The sequence below is a fragment of the Brachyhypopomus gauderio genome, chromosome 3 (genome assembly GCF_052324685.1).
Source record: "Brachyhypopomus gauderio isolate BG-103 chromosome 3, BGAUD_0.2, whole genome shotgun sequence".
In the NCBI taxonomy this organism is placed as follows: domain Eukaryota; kingdom Metazoa; phylum Chordata; class Actinopteri; order Gymnotiformes; family Hypopomidae; genus Brachyhypopomus; species Brachyhypopomus gauderio.
The window spans coordinates 13,240,720-13,263,497 of NC_135213.1; the positions used below are offsets into that span (position 1 = coordinate 13,240,720).

Sequence of the window (22,778 nt, forward strand, 5' to 3'; positions counted from 1 at the left end):
GGTTCAAGAGCTGTACTAATTATTTAGCTCTATATTACGTACAAATGGACCATTTCAGCAAATTTACTGTTGATATTCAGTTAGCATCAATATCTCCCTTCATAGTTTTGCCATGATGTTAAATAGGATAAAAAGTTTTACACATGTTACACATAAGAGCTCTGGAATAACCACCATTCCTTTTTTAGGACACAGCACCCTGAAATCTGCTGCAGGCTAGTCACAGAATGTCATGCACACTACCTCACAGCTAAACAACCAATCTACCAAGTTTTTAGTCAATTGAATAGTTTCACACCAACTGTAATATATATATATATATATATATATATATATATATATATATATATATATATATATATATATATAACATGGTGGGTCTCTAAGTGGCAATGAGGAGATCTAATCACATAGGTGTTGTTTTCTATAGCTCAGACCCTTTTTGAAATGGTCAATGTAAATGATTACTTACTTTGAGTATTACTTACTCAAAATGCCTTTCACTCACTTCAATTACTTGGTCTGAAAAAACACAGAAGACACTAAACAACAAACAAAGCCCATTTCTCATTAAACTGGTCTTTGTCTTATAGTACCTGAGCATAGCACACACACTGTGTGAAACTATTGACCATCGTGTCTCCAAGAAGCAATGATAATTATACTGTTTCTCTGTTTCAGAATAAACATCTTTTCTGCTGTCATGAGAAAATACAAGAATAGACCAAATACCATGACACACAAGATAGCGGTACAATGTGCAGGCATTGCAATGCACCGTGTTATCAACAAAAATGACTTTTTTACTCACTGCAATTACCATGTGCAATGAAAGTAATTTGACCTAATTACACAACTACTTATTTCCAAATGTAGACCCAGGGGAAATGTTACTGAAGCTTTTGTTTCAATTCTGGAACAACTGTAGATCACGGGACGTCTGAGATCAGCTCTGTATCACTCTACTAAATCCGATTAGAAAGCCTCAGTGCTGTTCTGAGCGTTTCTCAACCACTGAAAGGTGCTGTTCTTACACCTCCATTCTTGTCCAGATGCCAACCCAATATTTCTCTGATATGCCTCGGTGCTCACCACTCCTCCCACGTGGTTCATTGGCTACAGGATTGATGGCTGGTGCTACTTGTCCGGGTCAATGTGCTTATCAGGTGGCCTGTGCCAAACCCACCTGCCATAGCATGATTCTGCTCTTGGCAGCATTCGAGCACACCGAGAGCAGATACTGAGATGTGCTTGCCAGGAGGCTCAGATAGAGCTGGATAGATACTGGCACCTATGAGTGGCCTGAGGAGACCCAGGTGCAGCTGCTCTCCAAAGCATGCCAGTCTCTGGAGCCTCTGAGGAAGGTGACCAAGGGAGGTTTAGTTGACTTCTGATGCTTGTAGGCACCTTTTCCAAGAGCAAAGCAGTTTTCATTTCTTGAGTGCACTAGCGTCAAACTGAAGTTTATTTTGTGCCGAGGGTTTTCATAATGACATTAATAATCACAGGACAAGGGTTTTATTTGTCTGTGCAGATTTCTACAAGTAGCTAACAAATATTAATATTTACTAAATAAGTAGCTGAACAGTCAGGAACACCAATATTTCCTTCCGGGTATTTTATTATTTCTATGTATTTATGTGGTTAGTATATCGTATCATGATAATAGACCCTGAAGTTACTTATATTCATTGCAGTTCATTGTGAACCTACATGCTTGCAGTAAATACAGCAGATATGCTTTATATGCAAAAGCAGAGACTGGGACGACAGATTCTGTTCAGAAGTGGTAAAGGAAGTGAAATAAATATGAGCTATTAGCTATATCTGGTGTGCAGTGTTGGAGGTGGGGTGTATGTCAGCAGTTTGGAGCCCCACTTCTGTTCACTATAGATTGAGATGACCTAGAGTCAAACTCATCTCATTCACCTAGTCCAGTGAAATGCAGATCTCATTACCACTACCACCCTTTCAAAGCTGCCAAGTGTTCAGGAGTTCACTCAATTAAAGGAAAGACACAGATGTATCATTGCAGTGAAAGTTTGTTGGAAAGTGGTCAAAACGGTGACCAACACTTTGTAAACTGTAAAGAAAAGCTTCCAATGGATACATGTATATGTCATGCAAACTGGAATGGATGGAATCACTATGAAGTTCCACAGAACTTCCACTGCAGGCAAATCAAAGATGAAAAGCCCCATTTTCAAATGTATCCATTGCCAGTGAAGTGGATAAACAGAACACCATGCACTGCCAGCCTGCATTATTGTCTCAAAGTCTGCATTACTGAGTGCCCCTGACACATCTGGACATTTTGGCTAATTAAGACTTGATGATTGATCTTGTTAAGCAATTAGAGGATCTGATTAAAGCTAGTTCCTGAAAAGACTTCTCCCTCTGCTGGACCGCTGTCAGATGGTTTGATTTAATCAGTAATGGTGGACCAAGACAAATCGATGTGCTGAAGAGTGGCAGTTCAGTGAAGAACACTTTCAGACAGAAAGATTGATCCAGTCAAGACAATATTCTCTCCTCTGCCACTCTCAGTGATGTGCTCAATACCAGACTGAAACTGTGCAATTACATCCAAAGTTTACCACTTTATTTTTTTCCCACATTGTGGAGGCTTAATTTGTCCTTACTGCACTAGTAAAACCAGGAAGATCTCAAGTTCTAATTTGAGGACACTTCCGGTGAAGAGAGGGCCATCACTAAAAGCTGTTCGTTATTTGTTTGTTTATTTGTTTTTAGCAGGTGAAGTCCTTCACTGATCATATGCTATCATTTAAATCTTGGCTCGATGAGTAAATCCCTGATGAGTGATAATTTCTTTTAATTTTATTATTTGACATCCAGTTCAATTTCTAATTTGACACCCCCCCCCCCCCCCCAAACAACCTAGACTCATATAATAATAGAAGCCATGACTACACAAATTTGATTAGAACTACTCTCATTGACATCATTGTCAGTGATTAATTTCATTGATTTGGAACACTGCCTCACATCCGATTACTTTATTGGGGTTACACAGCATATCCTATTACATTTATTTTGCAAGTCCTATTTAAAAGTCCTAACTCATCAGGCCCCTTCCTTCTTCCCCCACACCTTTCCGAACCTGTGTTCACTATCAAGACAAGCCATCATGGCACAGGTCATCTCTGTGATGGCGAGGGTCAGTGTTTATTCCGCTCTGATATAATGGGATATGACTTCTCCCATAGTTCCTTGAGAGTCTGTAACAGTCTGATGGTCATTTTTTTTTCCTAGGGATACAGTGCACCGCATGCTTGATGAGAGCGGGTTCATTAACATGTGTCAGACCCAGCGCGCTGCATTGACCCACATGTCGGCGCTTGATAACACGAAGCCGGAGCCTGACAGCATTGCCTGAACATTGCCTGAGCGTTTCCTTAGTGTTCCCTTAACTCATCACCTTCAATAATCAGCAAGCATATGGCTCACCAAGCTGCCGCCTCCGATTAAAAGGAGGAAGACGAAACTCCCTGTGAAAGTTATTAGTTGTCAGGTCTGTCGTAAACATGATTAACAGATAAGCATGCAAGACTGCGATGAAGCGAGGCAGGAGGAATGGTGTTCGTCTGGAAGAGACCCTTATTTCCAGATCTATTTATCATTTCATGATGTCAGGGTAGCTATATTTTAATTGTGATGATGGCCCAGGTGTCCATGTATTCCTGTGTGTGTGTGTGTGTGTGTGTGTGTGTGTGTGTGTGTGTGTGTGTGTGTGTGTGGATGTGTATGGATCAGTTTGTTGCAGGATGAGAAAATGGCATTTTAAATTCAAGTCGAATATGTTTAAAACCATTAAGTGGCTGTCTGGGTTCACTGGGAAATTGGACTGACACAATAATCTCATTCAGATTATGTGGCAGTAATATCTGTTTTGGATGATATTCTCTTGTTTTCCCTTGTGTCATTTATTCAGTTTCTCAAAAACTGATACATATAATGTACTCTTGAATTTCAATGTATGTATTTGTTTTAGCAAGTAGCTTGTCCTGATGCATAAAAAAGATCAAATGTACCCTATTTTATTTAACAGGATATGTATCAATTCCATATTTCTGTCCTGTTTGGACTGATAAGTCAACATGAATAAGGGTAGAAGGAGGAAGTGGTCTTTTTGATTTTAGATTTGTAGAACCTTAATATATTTCTTACATTTGCTTACATTTCACTCTCTCACTGTCTCCTGCTTCCTTTGTGTATCTCGACAGCACACCTAGGGTTTGAGTGCAGGAATGAGATGAAACAGCAGGAGAAGGGAATGCTGAATCTAGGGCAAACTTTGTCATTGTTTATCTTGGTTTGTCTTAAGCAATGGATGCCCAGGAGCCAAGACCAGGTGAGCAGCAGGGAAAGAGAACAAGAAATATGTGTTAAATAAGGACAAGGAAGGCAAAGGCAGATTAGACAGAAAGAAAATAAAGCAGACTAACGGCAAGTGTGGACCGGACCCAGCTAAATAAATAATCGAGGAAAGACTCATGAATAAAAGATGGAGTGGGGGGGGGGGGGGGGGGTGAGCAGTTTGTGGAGACTGGCTGCAGCACGGCGGGGATTCCAGCCCACGCGCAGCTCCGCACAGCCGGGCCGCCGTCAATGTGCCACCCGGCCGTCGGCATGGCGCTTGGGGCATAGGCTATCCCGCCTGAGATCTCTCCAGCCAGAGAGCCAGCCCTCCTCCGGAGCGTCTCACTGTGCTGTAGCGCTTCACGGCGTGGACGTCGTGGCCATTTCCCTGCTACCCACACAGTGGCACCTTTGCTCCTGCCCGGGCTTTGCTTCATTATGTTGATGTCAGCCTGAATTAGTTGGGCATGAGAGCTCGGTACTGGACAGAGCAGGTTTTGCCTTACAGATGGACTGCATAAAAATAATTTCATGGCTCCAAGACCATAAGTAGCACATGATGGCTTGCTAATAAAATATGCACAGACATTTTAAAAGCTTATTTCATTTTGTCAGACAGAGCTTTTTCTAAATATACTTCTCTCTGGTTTTATTTATTTGTTCTTATCTCTCATCTGTTTTCACAGAGCCAAGCTACTGAAACAGACACAGTAGCTTGGCAAATTTTTGTAGACATGAGGATTTAGCTTTAGGAAATCAGTGACACTGATGACTATCACTAGATGCATAAACACACAACACATTAGACTGATACTCTCTCTGTTCTTGCTAGAAGCCGAAGCACACTGGTTTCGTCCGTTACCCTCTTAGTCTAGTCAATAATGCATTGAGTCGAAAACACTGCAGGACCAGGAGCATTGTACGGCATGGTTTGTGGAGAATAGATCCCTCAGAGAGAACCAGACATTTCAGCCCCCTTTTTCCCCAAACTAAGATGTCTATTAACCAGCATGCCATCTGAATCATCTGTAGACATCTGTTTGCTGGTCGCCTGTACACTCTACCCCTTGCTAGCTGCTTATAATGGCCAGACCATTGGGACCGAGGCCAAGGGGGGAAACTGAGAAGCTGGCCTCGAACACACGCAGATGCAGCGCTGGAGCTCTGGAGGAGCCTGTAGCAGAGTGGCTTAAATGGCAATCTTGTCCATCACTGCTTGGGCCTTATAGTCTTAAGGACCTCGTTCTATTCCCACTATAACTGTAACTGTGACAGGTTTTCTTTTGATTTCTTTGCTCTCCTCTGTATTTGTTTCTACCAAGCCCTGTAGAGAAGGCTGGTTGTAAATGAGAACCAGCTACACCTACTGTGTGAGTTATTGAATATTCTAAACTAAATTCTTTATCTTTTTTTTTTTTACATCTCATTCCTCGGCCACCTGGCCTACTGATCGACCAGGAAACTCTCTGAGCGAACGAACATGAACTCTCCTTTACCCCTGAAGACACAGCCAGTGTTAGTGCACAGACAGAAATGGCCAGAGGCAAAGAAGAGGATAGACAGGGAAGACTCTGAGTCAGCATGCCCCTGTGGGGACCTGTCTGCCTCTGCTGCTACAAACCCAAAACCTTATGATGCAATCGACAAAGCATGAATGAAACCGTGATTATGAGAGAGCAGAATTATTCGACAGCTCAAACGGTGCTGCTGGTCTCTGAATAATGTATTTTCCCCTTGCCTGTCCTATGTCAGTGTTCTTGAGACAGGGTCACTTTAAGATCCATAGTGAAGCTTCTCTCATGCAGACCCAGATGTCTTGTACCAAGGCATAAGCAAGCAAGGAGTGTCTGTTGAGTACAACAAACCTGCCTCTGGGTGTTCTGACCTCAGGATAATAGTCTGTGGTCAGACAACAGAGTGCTCAGAGAACGGGCATAGCTAGAAGAAGACAGGTAAGGGAGTGTGAGTAGGCAGGACTGTCAAAGTTTAACTCCTCTTAGAGAGAGTAAAGAGCAGCTTAGCAAATCTAAGCCCTTGATGCAGGGCATCTTGCCTTTTTAACACCCAAGGCATTCACTCATCTTTTGGAAATTATGTTTTTTTTGTTTGTTTTGCTTTTTTGCATTTCATGCAAAACTCTGTAAGTCAGGGTAAGTCAGGTTGTGAGTTTCTCACAGATTTTCACAATCTGCTTTGTTGTATTTTCATGATGATGTTAATTTGGTTATTGAATGGCAGCCTTTTGTGTTTTTATTACTTATTTCAGTCCATTTTTGTATATATGTGTCACGCTACAGTCCCTGAACTCTTCCTTTGGGGCGTGTGTTAACGTTGTCTGCGTCTATTCATCTGCGTCAGTATATCTCCGTGGGTGTGGGTGCGTCTTGTCATTATCCGTCTCACCTGTGGCTCGTCTCGTCATCACGTTGGGTTGATGTGGTCTGTCTATTTAATGTGCGTCCGCGCAGTGTCTTGTGCTCGTCGTTGTCTAAGTCTGCACGTTGTGAGTGTCGTCTATGTTACTCGTGCGCTATTGCGCAATACCTGTGCACTTAATAAAGTGACCGTGAGTGAAACTGAAGGATTCTGTGTCTCGTCCGTCTGCCGCCGCCCGCGTCACAGAACGACGAGCCGTCTGAGACACCCAAGTATGCCAGGCTACGTGACCCGACCAAAGAAGGGCAAGAAGCCCAGCAAGCGACATCACGCCTCTTCCCCTGCCCACCACCGCAAGACCACAGTGACCCCTGAGATGATGCAGCAGGACCCTGTCTGTGCGCTCATGCTGCGTCAGGCTCAGGCGTCCTCCACCACGGAGATGGCGGTGTATTTCCGTGAGACCGCGGAACGAATGTGGCGAGAGCGACACCCCTCGCCTTCCCGGGACCGCTCACCTCTATGGGTAGGTGCCGTGGAGATCTGCGCCACCGAGAAAACCCCAGAAGGCGAGTTCTCAGAAGAGGGCTCGGAAGGCGAGGATGAGGAAGGCGAAGAGGAAGACCAGGCTCCCTCGGTTTGTTCCGCCCCCACCATATACTACGGTGAGGGTGAAGAGGGAGAAGACGCCTACCCTCCGTCGATATGCGACGCCTCCACTGTGAACTACGGTGAGGAAGAGGAGGTGGATTACCCTCCGTCGGTTTGCGACACCTCCACCGTTAACTACGGTGGTGAGGAGGAGGAGTACGAAGACGATTACCCTCCGTCGGTGTACTCCGCATCGGCTGTAGGCTACGGTGAGGAGGAGGGGGAGTATGAAGATTACCCTCCGTCTGAGCGCTCCGCACCTGCCGTAGGTTACGGTGAGGAAGAGGAGGAGTACGAAGAGGAAGATCGTCCTCCGTCCGTGCACTCGGGCGTCTCAGAGTGCACGGACAGCGAACTCTACTCAGAGGACGAGGGCAGTCCGCCCCCCTCTGAGTGTTCTGCTGGGACTGTGAAGGGGAGGTGGACCCCGTCCTCAGATCGCTCCGGAGGAGAGAGGATGGACTGCTCCCGGGGTGGCAGCCCGGCGCAGCCCATGAGTTGGAGCCGGGACAGCGAGGCGACCGAGATGGAGGTGGAAGAGCCCACGGTCGACTCCAGAGGACGGTCGCGGAGCGAGACGGGCGTACCATACGGCCAGCTGGGGGGAGAGTCCACCCGCCGCGCTGCACCCGGCGCGTCTGCCCGCCGCACTGCACCCGGCGCGTCCGCCCGCCGCGCTGCACCCGGCGCAGCAAAGCCTGGAGGAGGACCGTTCGCTGCAGCACCTGCAGCTCCCGATCTCTCTCCCCTTATCGTTCTACTCCTGGCGTGTAGTCTGGCGCCTGTTTCGTGTGTGTGTGTACCAGTGTTCGTAAGTCGTCCCATTTGTGTGCCTAACCCGTTTTTCCCTTTCGTGCCACTATGTGTAAGTGTACCTGTGTGTGTGTTTGTGAATGTCCCGTTAAATGTGTCTAACGTGTTTTCCCCCGTCTTCCCAGGGAGGGTGTTCTAGACTGTGCGTGGCGGACTCTCCGCCGAGGGCGATCATCTCCCAGACACAGGACTGGGCGCTTCAGATCCGCCCATCGACGTGGGTTCGGGGCACTCGGTCCTGTTGGCACCCCGGGACGGGTAGTGACCTTGGTGGGGGCGTCTGTCTCGCTACGGTCCCCGAACCCTTCCTTTGGGGCGTGTTAACGTTGTCTGCGTCTATTCGTCTGCGTCAGTATATCTCCGTGGGTGTGGGTGCGTCTTGTCATTATCCGTCTCACCTGTGGCTCGTCTCGTCTTCACGTGGGGTTGATGTGGTCTGTCTATTTAATGTGCGTCCTCGCAGTGTCTTGTGCTCGTCGTTGTCTAAGTCTGCACGTTGTGAGTGTCATCTATGTTACTCGTGCGCTATTGCGCAATACCTGTGCACTTAATAAAGTGACCGTGAGTGAAACTGAAGGATTCTGTGTCTCGTCCGTCTGCCGCCGCCCGCGTAACAATATGTTTATTTAAATACATCAAAATCATTCCAGATTCCACATCATAATCATTCCACATCGTAATCATTCCAAAGGCAGGCAATTTGTAGATTTGTTAAATCATATCAAAACACTGTTCAGTGTGAATGGCACAGCCATGGTTGAGGTCTTCTGATTCAATAACTAACTGAAATATCTAATTGTTTTTATTGTGATATTAGCTGGTAAATGAAATGGTTCATTAGGCTTTGTTAAAGCACTACTATCCTGGTCTCCTTTAAGAGTGCCTTTTCAAGTAAATGATCATTGTGTTCATTTGAAACACACTGACTAATGAAAACACTTTCTAAAGTATTTGTGTCTCTACTCTTGAGGCAAATTCCTTTTGCCCTTGATTGGCTTATGATAATGCATATAAATATTTAAAGGGTACTGTACCCAACTGTTGTTGTTGTTGCCGACGTTGTTATTATTAAAATTGGGTATTGCATTATTATTAATTAATTTGAATTTCTAAATCAAAATGCAGTACTTTATTAGCATATCCTGGTGGTGAACAAGGGTTATGATTGTTAATCTCTCTCTCTTTATCGCTCTTTGTCTCTCTCTCTGCCTGTCATTGACCAACAATCTAATTTGTAGTTGCATTCACAACTTCGATGACTCAAGGAAAAAGCTGCTCTACTGGAGATGATAACTGAGTCTTTTTTTATAATCTTATAAAAAGATATTATAGAAATTATAAAAAGATATTATAGAGTCTTTTATAATATCTTATGTTTTGACCCTGCCTTCAGTGTGTTCTGCTAATTACCTGAGATTAAAAAGGATTATCAAATTGGTGTGAAGGACAGCAGTTTTAAACTATTATGATGCTATCATACAGTAGTCATACAGTAGTAATGAATGTTGGTCAAACACATCCTGGTTTTGCAGTTAATTGAACATTGGGAAATGGTAACATATAACACAAGCGTGAATGAGCTAGTCAGTCTGTGTTGACATTCACACCTAATCTACCAGATGGGGCAGTTATGAGATAGGAAGAGCATGAAGTTTATACAGTATCTTAGCAAATCATCTTTATAGTGTAGCTGATGCTACCTGATTTCAGCTGATGCTTCACATAGAAACTTTCTTATCTAAAACAAAAAAGTGCCCTGAATACAAATGTGATACACATGTGATGTCACACATTCAGCATAATATGAATTATCCTCGTGTCTAATTATGGTGACAAACGGAACTGTGTTTGTCACCTGGCACAGTCTACTGTGTGCTGGCTCCCGCAGAGCTGAATTTAATTAGTTTTAAGATTTGCCATGTCTTTAACCTCCGGTGATGTTAGTATGTACCTATTCCACAACATGAAGTCATGTTGCCATGCGTAAAACACCCACAAGGAAGCTCTACACAAAACCTTTACTAAAACATTACTATTTACTGCTCAATAGGACCTGAACTGATTTGCATGATTATAAGGGGGTGGGGTTGGGGGAACAAAACAAATCTTTTGGCTCCTGAGGCAGTGACAAGCTCATTCATAGAGAAACGATAGAGAGGCTGATTGAATTGTACTTTGGAGGTGCAAGAGTAAATGAAGGCGTTGAAGCGTTGATTTGAGAGCGCTTAATGGTGGGCCTTAAATAGGACTCAGAGGAGTGTCACATGGCAGTGCTATTCGGAGAGTAACTCCTACAGTGAACGCCTTCATCTCTGCACTGCCTGTGGCCTGATGCCATCTGACACTTGGGTGATTGCCATTTGTAGAAGCGCAACAGGTCCGTAGTCGTCTCCAGCTGAGACGCTGGGAGCAGCACCTTTCTGGGCCAGTAGGTGAAATGGGAGAAGAAATCTTTTTTTGTCTTCTGTATTTCTAATATTGGTTCATTTTTATTTGATTTATGTGGTAGAATAACAAAATAACAAAAACCAAGTTTACATTAGCATTGTTGTGGTCTTGTAGATGTGGGGTGGCATGGTGAGTGTTCTCATAAACTACTTTTGTGGGAATAACACTATGCTGATGTGCCTATGATGGGAGCAATTTAATTCTAGTTCTACACACTGGCATATCTTATTTTAAGAAATCTTTTTAAATTATTGATCATTGTTATAATTAATATATTTAATAAATTAAATGCTTTCATTTTAAATGTAATTAATTTTTAATTTAATACCATTTCATCAGCATGCTACAGCGATGCAAACATTATAAGAATTAAAACCTATTTCTCTTTGATCTCTTGTACCATGAAGTTACTTCTTAAACATCTTCTACTCAAAGTGTTTGTTGCATATTTTCATTTAGCAAATAAGCACACTAGTCTGTTTTAGTGGCACAAGATTCATTGCTCCATTTTTCCTTTACAACCCTAATCTAAATGCAAATTTTGATTGGCCGTGTTTTCCTAGCGCTGGAAACAGCTCCTGGCACAAGGTGAGCACTGGATCCAGCGGATGTGTTCTCCACCCTCCACCCCCACCCCACCCCCACCCCCACCCCCTCCCGCCCTTTCTTACATCATGTTGTGAAAATTCAATAAAGGCTGAAGGTGGCCTGTTGAGTTATAATGGAGCCAAGGGAGTTTGCTCAAGTACTTCCAATCAGAGGCCTGAGTCGAAGTTAAATGAGCATAACGCTTATGATGAGATGCACCCTTAAAGAAATTAGGTTTTAAATGGGAGACAATCTATCATATCTTTCTCTGCGAGATGACGGACCCTCATTTTACGTGTATGTTTTTAATACCACATAGCAGGCTGAAGATGTGGTTAGTATCGACGTTGAGATGCTAGATCAGACGTTTACATTGACAGGGCACAGTGTGTGGACACGGTGAACTGGTAGAACATTGATTCTCTGCACCTGTGTGCCTTTCTCTCTGTAATAAAAGACGTTTGCTGTGCCCCCCCCCCAACTTTCCCCACTGAGAGAATTAACGCCATGTTTCTTATTCGCTGCTGCTCTGTATCATTTGTCAGCCTGAAAAATAGCTGCTCGATGCTTGTGTTCCTTTCTTCACTGACAACTCTTATTGGCCAGTGAAAGGAGGGGGCGTGGCGCTCGAGCACTGCAGTGCGGCCTGCCTGGGCTGATATGGGCGGCTTCCAGCAGGCTCTGCGATCAATCCGAACGCTCACCCGCCTGCTTGCCTGAGTGACTGCTGCTGCTGCCGCACGTGCACACACGCTCCCTGCTTGTAAACAGACGAAGAATGCAGTCTCGTCCCGGACGTATTGGGTGCGGAGGTGATTGGCACAGGAGCTGATGGGGACCATGTGAGATATGTGGTGCTGGGTGGCTAAAAACTCCATCTAAAGTTTGCTGTGTAAGTTCTGTTATCTGGGTATGTGCTAATTTACACCTTATGTCACCTTGTCTTTTTAAGCACTGGATATGTGACACCAGTAATCCCAAACAACTTAAAAGTGCAATTTTATTCAATATCGATCTCAGTTCAGCTGGCTTCAAACCTGTAGGCAAAATCTCACATGACCAATCTGACAGCAAGGATATTTGTTTGAGAACACTGAGAACACAAGAACTCCAATCTTAAGCGCCACACAAAATATTCATATCTTCCAGATCAATTATTCATGCCTCATTTGCATTAGCTGATTTGTAATGGAGGGGTAATGGTTAGAGAGACCAATTAGCAGTTTTTTTGTTTTGCGCTTGTGATTCTGTGAGACTTCCAGAACACAGGCTGAACATGTCCTTCTTATATTCCTGCACTGTGTCTGAAATTGTACTTCTATTACTGAATGTTGTCAACTGTTAAAGCATGCACTTGCTCCACGGCTTTACATAGCTGCTACAGGACCATTTAATCGTTTGCATGTCATCTAAATGAGAACTCTTATTCGCTCATGCCTTTGTGAGCAGGGTACCGTGTTTGTTTTGTAAGTCAACATGACTTTAAATGGAAGACGGGCAGCGTTGCTAACAGGATTGTAGTACATGAATTCATGCTTCTAGGCACTATTAAACTTTAATAGCACTACACTGTAAGGGCATGCTGGTGATTCTACTAGAGGAAGACAGACTGCAACATAGGTGAGACCAAGGTTTGATCGATTCAATAGTCAATGACAGAAACACAAAACACAATGAAATCATGAGCCACAATGATATGAATATTCTGCCTACAAGGTGCATGGCATGACCCTCAGCAACGCACACGACTTTGTTTTCATACATTCCAAAACAGATGAAGCAGCGTTCCACTCCAATGAATGGAGATCTTTCCCTTTGCATCGCACTATAGCACACTTGCTTAACTACATACACATACATACTTGTGTATTAGCTAAGGACTACTGAAATGATACGATGTAAATGATTTACAGACTTTTTTCTGTACAAAGAAAGAAGACAGAAGATAGAATTCAGTGCAATATGTCTTTTCCCAGGTGGGAAAAGAAAAATGCAGCTGTTTTGTGAAGCTGTTCTATGCCATGTGCAAGACCAATGTGCATCTAAAAATCCAAAACTTTGAACAAATGTTATTTTTCTTAGAAAAATAATATAATTTGACTAACAGTTTAGGATTAACATCATGTTAGTGTTGTTGTTCTCAGTAAGCTAGTAACTAAATGCACTCATCCTGGACATTGTAGCATAATTTCCTTGGTAATTGGATAAAATAATCCATATAAAGTAAACACTTTTAGAATCTCCACAAGCAATTATATACTGCAGTGAATGTGATATGGTCCAATAAGCTTTCTGAATAAATAATGAAGGATTTTTAACTTGGATAAAGGTCTGATTAATTATTTAGAGCCCAAAATGGATTTACCATTTTACCACAAATGAAATATGGCTTAACATTACTGAAAATGGATACCAGTGAGCATAGACCAGTGCAGAACAACATGTCATGCTTGAAAAAGAGAAGAAATAATGACGCACAATTGAGATTTGCAAGTATTCAGTAACTGTGTGAGTTTCTCACCAAAGAAGAAACTCATACCACTCCAGCTGTTACCAGCCTTGATTTTATTCTACCTGAGTTTACAGAAATTGAAACCCCGTTGCAGATAATAATTCCATTGTAAACAAGCATGCAAGTGCAAATCGGTAATCAATTAAATGGTGATAATGTTGAGCATGAATACAAAATTTTAGGAACACATGTACATACACACAAACACACACACAGACACACACACATGCAAACATATTAGTACATTCATTACACCCAAGGTTTAATTTCACCACAAACAAAAAAAGGCCTCCACTATGGATAATAAATTACCAAGAGTATTATTTACAAACCATAATGAGCTCTATGATTTCTGAAGAGTAATGGCATAGTATTGGTTTGGAGAAACCATACATGTTTTAATTCAGCTATCTACTGAAGAACAAAACAGATTTTATTTATCCCTTAAATTTCTATAAATGTTTATCTAGGCTTGGGTAGAAAATTAAAGCCCTTTAGACCATTATATCTCACTGCTGTTTGCACTGCTATTTGAATATGCATGGTATCAGGATAAAAATACACAAGCCATACAAAGCCTTAAAATGCTATGGTAAAATCCTGTCTTGTGGACAGCGCCCTTTCTTTGGAACAGAACCAGTAGTATGGATGACCTCCGGCAAAGTGTGTCATTAATAAATCATTTTTCCTCAAGGATGAACCCAGACAGACTAACAAAACATGGTGGCCGGAGGTGTCAGCTCATGATAAGGATACTCTCTCTGCCTGGATGTGGTGATATGTCACTGGACATTTGTCACCTGTGCCGCGTGACAGCCAGGCAAAAGGGATGTTGTATATTATCTGACCCACTATGCCAATATTGACCACTTTGAACTTTCTTCAGTGCCTGATGTTCTCTTCCTGTTTGAAACAGGAAGCAGAGCGTCCAACACAGGAAGTTTAAAGTGAACAGCAGAAATATAGTACATATGGAGGGAGCACTGGCCAAGTCTCTTTGAGGCTTGAGGTGTTTGGGCAGAATAGTTCTTGAATTTTGTCTGATAATTTACTGCAGTTACCTGACAGTTGACTTATAACATGTCTCTTGACTGAGACTTTGTCTAATGGTTGTGTTAATTGTGCTTATTAAATTATGTCTTTTGTCTTACGAGTGTCTGTGAAGTCAAACTGGAGCAGGTTTAAAGAGACTTGCTGTTTACGTAAGTGAAAGAGCATATATTATTGTCAAGGATTTTTTTTTTATTAGCACACATCCTCACTCTTGGAGATCAAATTCCATTTAGAGTCATAAGTATTCAGAGATTTACTGTAATACACACCTATTGAGACACCTAAAAAGATAACAGAAGACTAAATGCTTATTGTGTAATGCCCTATAATTAAATCACTGATATGCAAATGAAGGCCCTTTGTACCTATGTCTTTGTAATAATAAAATGGGAGTAAAGCGAATGGGTTAGACTTATGAATGGGAAGCATTATTTATTTTGTGAGTTGATTTTTTTGTTTTCAAATCTAATCTATAGGTCCAGTGTGTAAGTGGTCTTGTGCAACCATACTTGTGCTTGGTGAGTGGACATGTGTCTCTGAGTGACAAAAATATTCCTGTGAATTATAAAAAATCATGATTTTATCCTATTTATATCCTGTTTATAAAGACAATACAAACACTGTCCAATATGCTAGCAGTTACATAGGTGATGTAGGACCTTTTCTCTTTGAAGGGCATTTTCTGTTCACATTGGAGTAACTCTGCCCTGGAGTATACCCCACCCAAAAGGGGCACCTTAGCTTCCGATTGCAACAAACAGTGGATTTTGCCAACTCAGTGAGCCTAAAATGGACGGTTGACCTTGTGTTGGCTGGGAGCCTGTGATGAGGAGGAGTCAGCTTTTTCCACTATGGGGCAAATACACATCCTGTTTAAAAATGCAAGCTATGCTAGCTGTTCTGCTCTTCTCTCTCTCTTGTCCTCTCTCTCTCTGTTTAAAGACTGTTTCCTCACAAATTAGGTGAAATTAAATACACACAATTTCACAAATAAATCTAAAAATGTGTTGAATCGATGGCAAAATTGATTGAGTATATTTGTGTGGTAATAGTTGCGCGAAACATTGTTGTGTCAGTGTGAAAGCCCAGTTGTAACAGCTGTAGTACGTGAAGGAGGAGTAGATGGATGATGAAACCACAGAAATCATGCTAACGGTACGAATGCAGGATCCAAATGAACCTTTAAATTAAACCGTGCGTGTAAAGCCGTGAATATTACATGTTATATGTTGCATACTTATGTTATTAAGAGGAAATTACACTTACAAATTACAGTCATCAAGTCAGATTTCTGCTATTTTAACAGTCTCTTCCCCCTCTCTGCTCTCGCATTCTTTCTTCCTCCAGTGATTTTTAATTTGAAACTTAAAAGTTCTAAGAAAATATTTCTGTAATAATTCCACTGGTGATTTATAAGTTGTTAGGACTTGCTTAGATTCACGGGGGAAGGTAAAGAATCCCAATTAACTGGATGTTTATATATCAAAACACAGTAATGGCATCTCAGGCCATTAATTACATAATATAGTCTTGTGTGCAGTAGCCAATGTTTGGGGATTTCTGGATAATTTACCAGTGAAAACAAAAGCAGCAATTAAAGCCATTTAATGACAGTCTATAATCAAATTACTATAAGCTAAATATGATGTGATGGTATTGTTTCCATGAGAGAGCTGTTCATGTATACAGCTTACTGTAGGCACGTCGTTTTCCAGTCAATGGACTTATTAGTTTAAACGATTACTCATTGTCCATTTATTCTTAGTTTATGTATGACACCAGTGGATCAAAGTGTCCAGCCTTATGGGCATATGGGCAAGTGTCTCACATTGTGAACGTTTGTGGCGGAGCTCAGTTGCCTTAATCTGACTCAGCAGATGTGTGGTGCATGTTCACGCGCTCCTCACTACAGAAAACCATCCTTGGCACAGAGGTGACAGAGAGCATTAGCCCTGTGCAGGGAGATGTGTTTTCAATTAAACAGGAAGTTCACCTTACATTTCATCCATTATAGTCTTCCCCGGGAGAACACCCAGCTTCTTCTAATGTCCCTTGATGTCTGAAGGAAATCAAATAAATGTTCCTTTTAAATGTTCTGCCAGCACTGCTACAGCTCGCTGTGCTATTTTCCTGATAAGTAAGAACTGGGTGGGACTGTAGTTTTTGCTCAGGATGCAGCTTCAACAGCATCAAACAGCAGGACTCACTCACAGGCCTTTTAAATGCTGTCTTTGTGAATTCACCAACAGTGGTGGGAGTTCCTGATGCAAGCACCAAAGGGCTTCTTTAGTTACAGCTAGATCCACCGTGCCAGGGCTTGAAAAGAGGCTACGATGGGTAAAGTCCCAGGACAACATAAACATGTTTTGTTTTAACGCCTGCACCTGTTTTAACTACATATGTAGTTGTTGTAGGAACAGTGTGGCAAGTGGGTGTCACTTGTAATTTAAGATTATTCTCAGATTAGCAGATACAAATTACCAACATGGTGCATGATTGATGATAAAAAAGTGTCTCACTGTGCCCGCTATCACTAATGAATGATGTTTTTCATATATGGGCCGTGTGTAAAATATGTTCTGCCTGCTGAGATTCACACTAGGAGGGAAATAGATATTTTAACCCCAAGTTTAATAAGTGTTCAAAAATGTGCAGCATTATCCACCTTGCTCATTATATCCAACCAATTAATGAGCTTTGTGTTGGATGAATAACAGGGAAGACACTCTAGGTCAGCTTTGTTTCATTAGGCCTCTAAGCACAGTAATCAAGTGGCATATTAGCCTGAGGCCATGGTTTTGTAATCTCACTGCCAGGTATTAAAGCTAAGCTTTTTCAGGCAGTGGAATTACATAACTCAGTTAATCAAACACATCACACTGAGAAAGCTTGTAGATGCATGGATATAACTTAATAAGCATAAGTTAGCCTGTAGAGACATGTGAATAACTGTGCCAATAGCTTTGACACTTCTCAGAACAAGACTGACAATACAAGTTTTTTTTTTGATAAACTATTAAAAATACTAGAAATGCCTAAAACAAATCTTGATGAAATCAAAATAATTTTTGTGTAAGATTTTTGTGTGTGATAGGCAGCATGAACTGTTCCCAGTGATTCTCGGCACTCATGCCCTTCACAGTTCTCTCTGTCTGATATTTCCACATATTGGTTAATTCTCAGACCTGTTGAACAAACTCATCTTTTACATAAGTGAAAACATTTTCAGAAAGAACACAACTGTAACTCTTGGCATGGTCCAAAACTCCAGACAACACACACATACTTATTTCACTGACATTCCCCCTCATGTGGGAATTTGCTATTGACTAGAAATATGTGAAATTTGTTCTGCAGTTTTGCGTAGATGCTTGTTAAAGGTATTTTTGATAATAACAAAAAATAATACATTTCATTTTCACAAGCCTTTCAAGAAACTCAAGGACACTTTACAAATAGTGTGGGAATGTGAGGTATCATAGAGCAGTCCAGACAGCACACATACAACAGGCTAAGGATGGGCCTGGGTGAGCAGATGAGCTTAGACGCACAGTTGAAACTGTTCAAGCAGATTCAGAGCTTTTAAGTGTAAGAAGAGAGCAGTCCACGAGCAGGGTGCCATGAGGGTGAAAGCCCAATATCCAGCAGTGTGAAGGAGAAGTGATGAGAAGACCAACAGAAGAGCATGGGTCAAGTCCAGCAGAACTCTGGAGGTTTGGGATTGGACAGGAGGTCAGAAGGTAGGCCTAATGGAGTGCCTTTAGGGCAAGGATGAGAATCATATAGTCTATATGAGCCAGTGAAGGTTTTGGAGAACAGGACAACTGTGGTTACAGGATGGAGAGATGCTGATGAGATGAGTAGCAGAACTCTGAACTAGCTGCAGTTTTCTGAGTAGTTTGGAGGGAACTTCAGGAATGATCGACATACATTTTGACTTTAGGCCTGTCAAAAGAGGTGATACCTCAACCACACCTCACAACTGCTTTATTATCATTGTGGTAGATGTCGCTATTCGAACAGCTGTCTGTGTGTTCTGTCCATCACTGGTTTTTGGAGTATCCTCCCTCTGTTTCTCAGAGCATGGCAATATCTCCCTCCTCCTTTGGCTACAGACTGCACTTCAGGGAATCCTATTGAAATATTGAGCAGCTCGGTTTGAATACTTACAATAGCTGTAGAAGTCGTTTTGTGAAGTCCTATTCTGGTATTTCTGCTCCATTAAAACTTTCACAGTTCCATGTATGTTGTATGAAAACCTTTTGCAGTATTTGAACAATGTCTGTACCAATAATTATAAATTAAGTATGAAAGAAAATGTATGGAAGAATAAATGAATGTGTATGTGTTTCACATACAATTATCACAAACAGAAAAGTCTATAAGGTATAGAAGTAAAAGATGTAACCCTTAACCCTAGAGGTTTATCACACAGTGCACATGCCTGTATATTAAACTAAACATTAGTGAATTTGTTAACACCCAATCTGAGGTGTGTACAATTATGTGTGCACATACAGCAATGATTATTAAACAAGGTTAAGGGTATTGATTAAAAATGGAAACAATGAAAGAACTCCCATATGCACATGTGCACACACACACAAACACACACACACGCACACACACACACACACACACATGCACATACACATGCACACGCACATGAGCACACACATACACATACACACATGCACACACACATGCACACAGTGTCCCAGGAGTAATTACCCAAATGAAATAACTTGTGTTTTTCAGAACCTACAGAACAGAAGTCTTAAAAAAAATGTTTAGTCCTAACAAATTTCACTCTTCTTCAGTGTAACCATTGGCCCATTTTATGTAAATTTTACTGTTTAAAGCTTGTAGGTCTTATGGTCCATGGAACACTATTGGAGGTTTTAGAACCAGTCCCACTGTGCATTACACCCTTATCACTCTGGCTTTCAAGATGCCAATCACATGCCACGGGAACCTGAGAATCATTAGATATTGATGTATGGATCTGATACAGTACTGGCACTTGCATTCAGTTTGTATAACTACAAGCATGATCAAGACATATTGACATAAACAGTGGCAACTGCTGCAACAATGCTATATCCAAGCACCCACAATGTGACATACAGAGACCATACGTCATGTGTCTCTAAGACCCAGGCAGCAATGTGATAGCGATAAGGAAGTGCTGTCCATCTGGCCTGTACCAGAATTCAGAGAGAGATGCAAGATCTCCATTTCCAGTCTTCCAAGCCTGCCTGAGCCAAGGTTTTTGTTGTCTTGATGTGCAGTATTCACTATAGCTCATAAGCCTCATGTCAAATAAGACCACCTCAAGCACCATTTCGGTTGCAAACCGCCAGTCTACCGTTCACACTGAACTCTTCTTTTTCCTTTTTTTTTGAGAAATATGTAGGACAAGTGCTCATTGACCCTGTCTGTCTGTGTTAAAGCATTTTGAAGCTGCAGGAAACATCTACTGCAAACCCAGGCAATTCTCTCTCTCTCTCTCTCTCTCTCTCTCTCTCTCTCTCTCTCTCTCTCTCTCTCTCTCTCTCTCACACACACACACACACACACACACACACACACACACACAGTTTCTGAAATAATGCTAATTTTAGTCAAATATGAGCATAAATATAATTTAACTGCCAAACAATTAATGGCTGTGGTCAATATCAGCAGCCTCTGTGGCGCCGTACCTCATCTGATTATTCATCCTTTTAATTGAGTTTACTTGTATAGCAGTTGGCATGGACGTGAAAAAGAAGAGCACACCAAGTGGCCTATACCAGAGACATGACACCTAAAGAGTTCAGCAGAGAGTGTTTCTTAAATGTAGCAGTTATACGATGTGTTGCTCAGATATTACAGTATATGTGCTTGATAGACAAATGTGTGTACTAAAACAGTTTATAAAATTGTTCAAAATTAAAATGACTACATTATATGATATCACACTGACAAGTCTGAGTGAAACAGGGTGTAGAGTTAGTGTAACGCGATGGGTAGGGAGGATGCAGACACTGAGGCGTTGCATCGACAACAGAACGGCTATTTGAATGGCGCATTGGTGCTTAGCAAAACAAGAACACGTAGCACACTTAACAGGGACTGAACTACGACCACGACGAGCAACAGGCACAACACTGACACACACAAAATATTCTTAATATAAACGAGTAACAAATGCAACATATAGTAGTAACAAGACAAGCAACAGGTGTGACGAATGAAAACAGGCACATGTAGAACCACACCCACAAACACTCGCACACGATGGAGGAGTCGGGGCGGACCGTGACAGTCAGTAGCAAACTAAAAATAAAAAACAATTAATATGTTTGAGGCCAAAATTGTATATGAATGATTGAGCCATGCTTGTCCTGAGATCAGTAGAGCACTGCCAAACTCAGCTCAGAATGATTTTTGTGCCTTTACTGCATATAGAAAATCTACTGCCTCATTGATTTGTTGTTCCGTTAAAGGTCTCAATCCACATTTTCTCTTGCTCGTCTCCCCCTTCCTATTCATTATTTCTGCTCATTTGATTTTAGCCTAGGAATGCTGGCCTTTCTAGCTGAAGGAAGTGGTGTTTTCCCCTCCGGGCCATTACTGAAGCCTTTCTGTGGCTGAACCCAGGGATGAAGAAGACTGTAAAGTACAAATTAGGCCAAGTATCACATACTCTCTTACTCATGGTACTTATTTATTCTGTCTAGCAATAGGACCCAGTGAATCAATGCCTGTTTTTATTTCAGTTCTGTGGTTGCAATTTTTTGTCCTAATTTTAATAATTAGATCTGTGTGGACCGACTTTTGCCAACTTCTTGAAAGCAATCCACATATTTGAGGTGGGCTGGAATACCTTCCCAGCTAATCTCACACACAGGCTAGAAAGTATAGTGGCTAAAAAAACAGTGGGGGAGGATTGTCCAATATTGTTTGGTATAGCCCAGAAGACCCCCATCCACAAAATAAGCCCCTCAGTATTAACCAGGGGCTTGGAGCTTGCTTTGCTTGTTTGCTTTCTCTCTTCCCCATGTGTGTGACCTGCGTTTGATGGGGAGAGAGCGAGTGTGAATGCGGACGTGGAGGGTAATGACTTCCCCCTTCCTTTCACCTGCAGTGTATCAGCTCCGCAGCAGCTGCTGCCCACATTAAACGCCTGCAAGTAGCAAAGCAGGGCAGAAAATAAGTTTCCTACAGAGGCAAGCAGGGCCAGTCCATCTTCCAGCCCCCTCAAATTCCCCACTAGATGAATCAGCAAACTGAGTTGATGTATGGTAACCACATATTTTGCGCAAGCATTTTTCTTGTGATGATATTAAGATAAATACCAAGTTAGGCACACATGTCCTCAGGCAGACATTTTGTCTTTGCTTTTCAAGGTGTTGGCTACTTAATTTGCTATATAATTAACACAGAACTTTACCTGTTTACAGATTGTGATGATGAACCTTGAGGTCACAAACCGAAAATCAGTCTCTCTCTCCTATTTCACTCTCTCTGTGTCTTTCTCACCCTGTGATATTCCCACTCCCCCACCTCTTTTCCCAGCTGAACCAAATGTATTAACCTCCACTTATATCACCCCTTTCAAATTCATCACAGTCCCTTGGTGATTATGGCCAGGGAAGTGCCTGCCATGCAGTGACCTTCAGAAGTCCTCCTCTTCCTCTCCCCTCTGCTCGGGCCTTGAGATGCGAGGCTATAGCAGGATGATTTCTTATTCCATTTTTATGGTAGGTCTGCAATGCTTTATCTTATTCCCAGGTTCATGGTTTATACAAGGAGGCAATAGTGGTGTGCAGGGTCTCATTCCTGCCTCTAGTAGTAAGCTGTTTTAGTCAAAGCAGAATAGGAGAGGGAGGGCGTCCTTTGCGGTCACTGTGATTTAGGGGAGAGCTCTGAGATGGGTCATTTTATGGTAAATCGGCAGCCTTCTGAATAA

The 22,778-nt window shown here is 42.1% G+C and overlaps 1 protein-coding gene across 2 annotated transcripts in view; it reads right to left on the reverse strand.

The window, feature by feature from the left end:
- Positions 1-22,778, reverse strand: part of cdh12b (cadherin 12b) — a 95,464-nt gene that overhangs the window by 60,205 nt on the left and 12,481 nt on the right. The gene's annotated exons all lie outside the window — the stretch shown is intronic.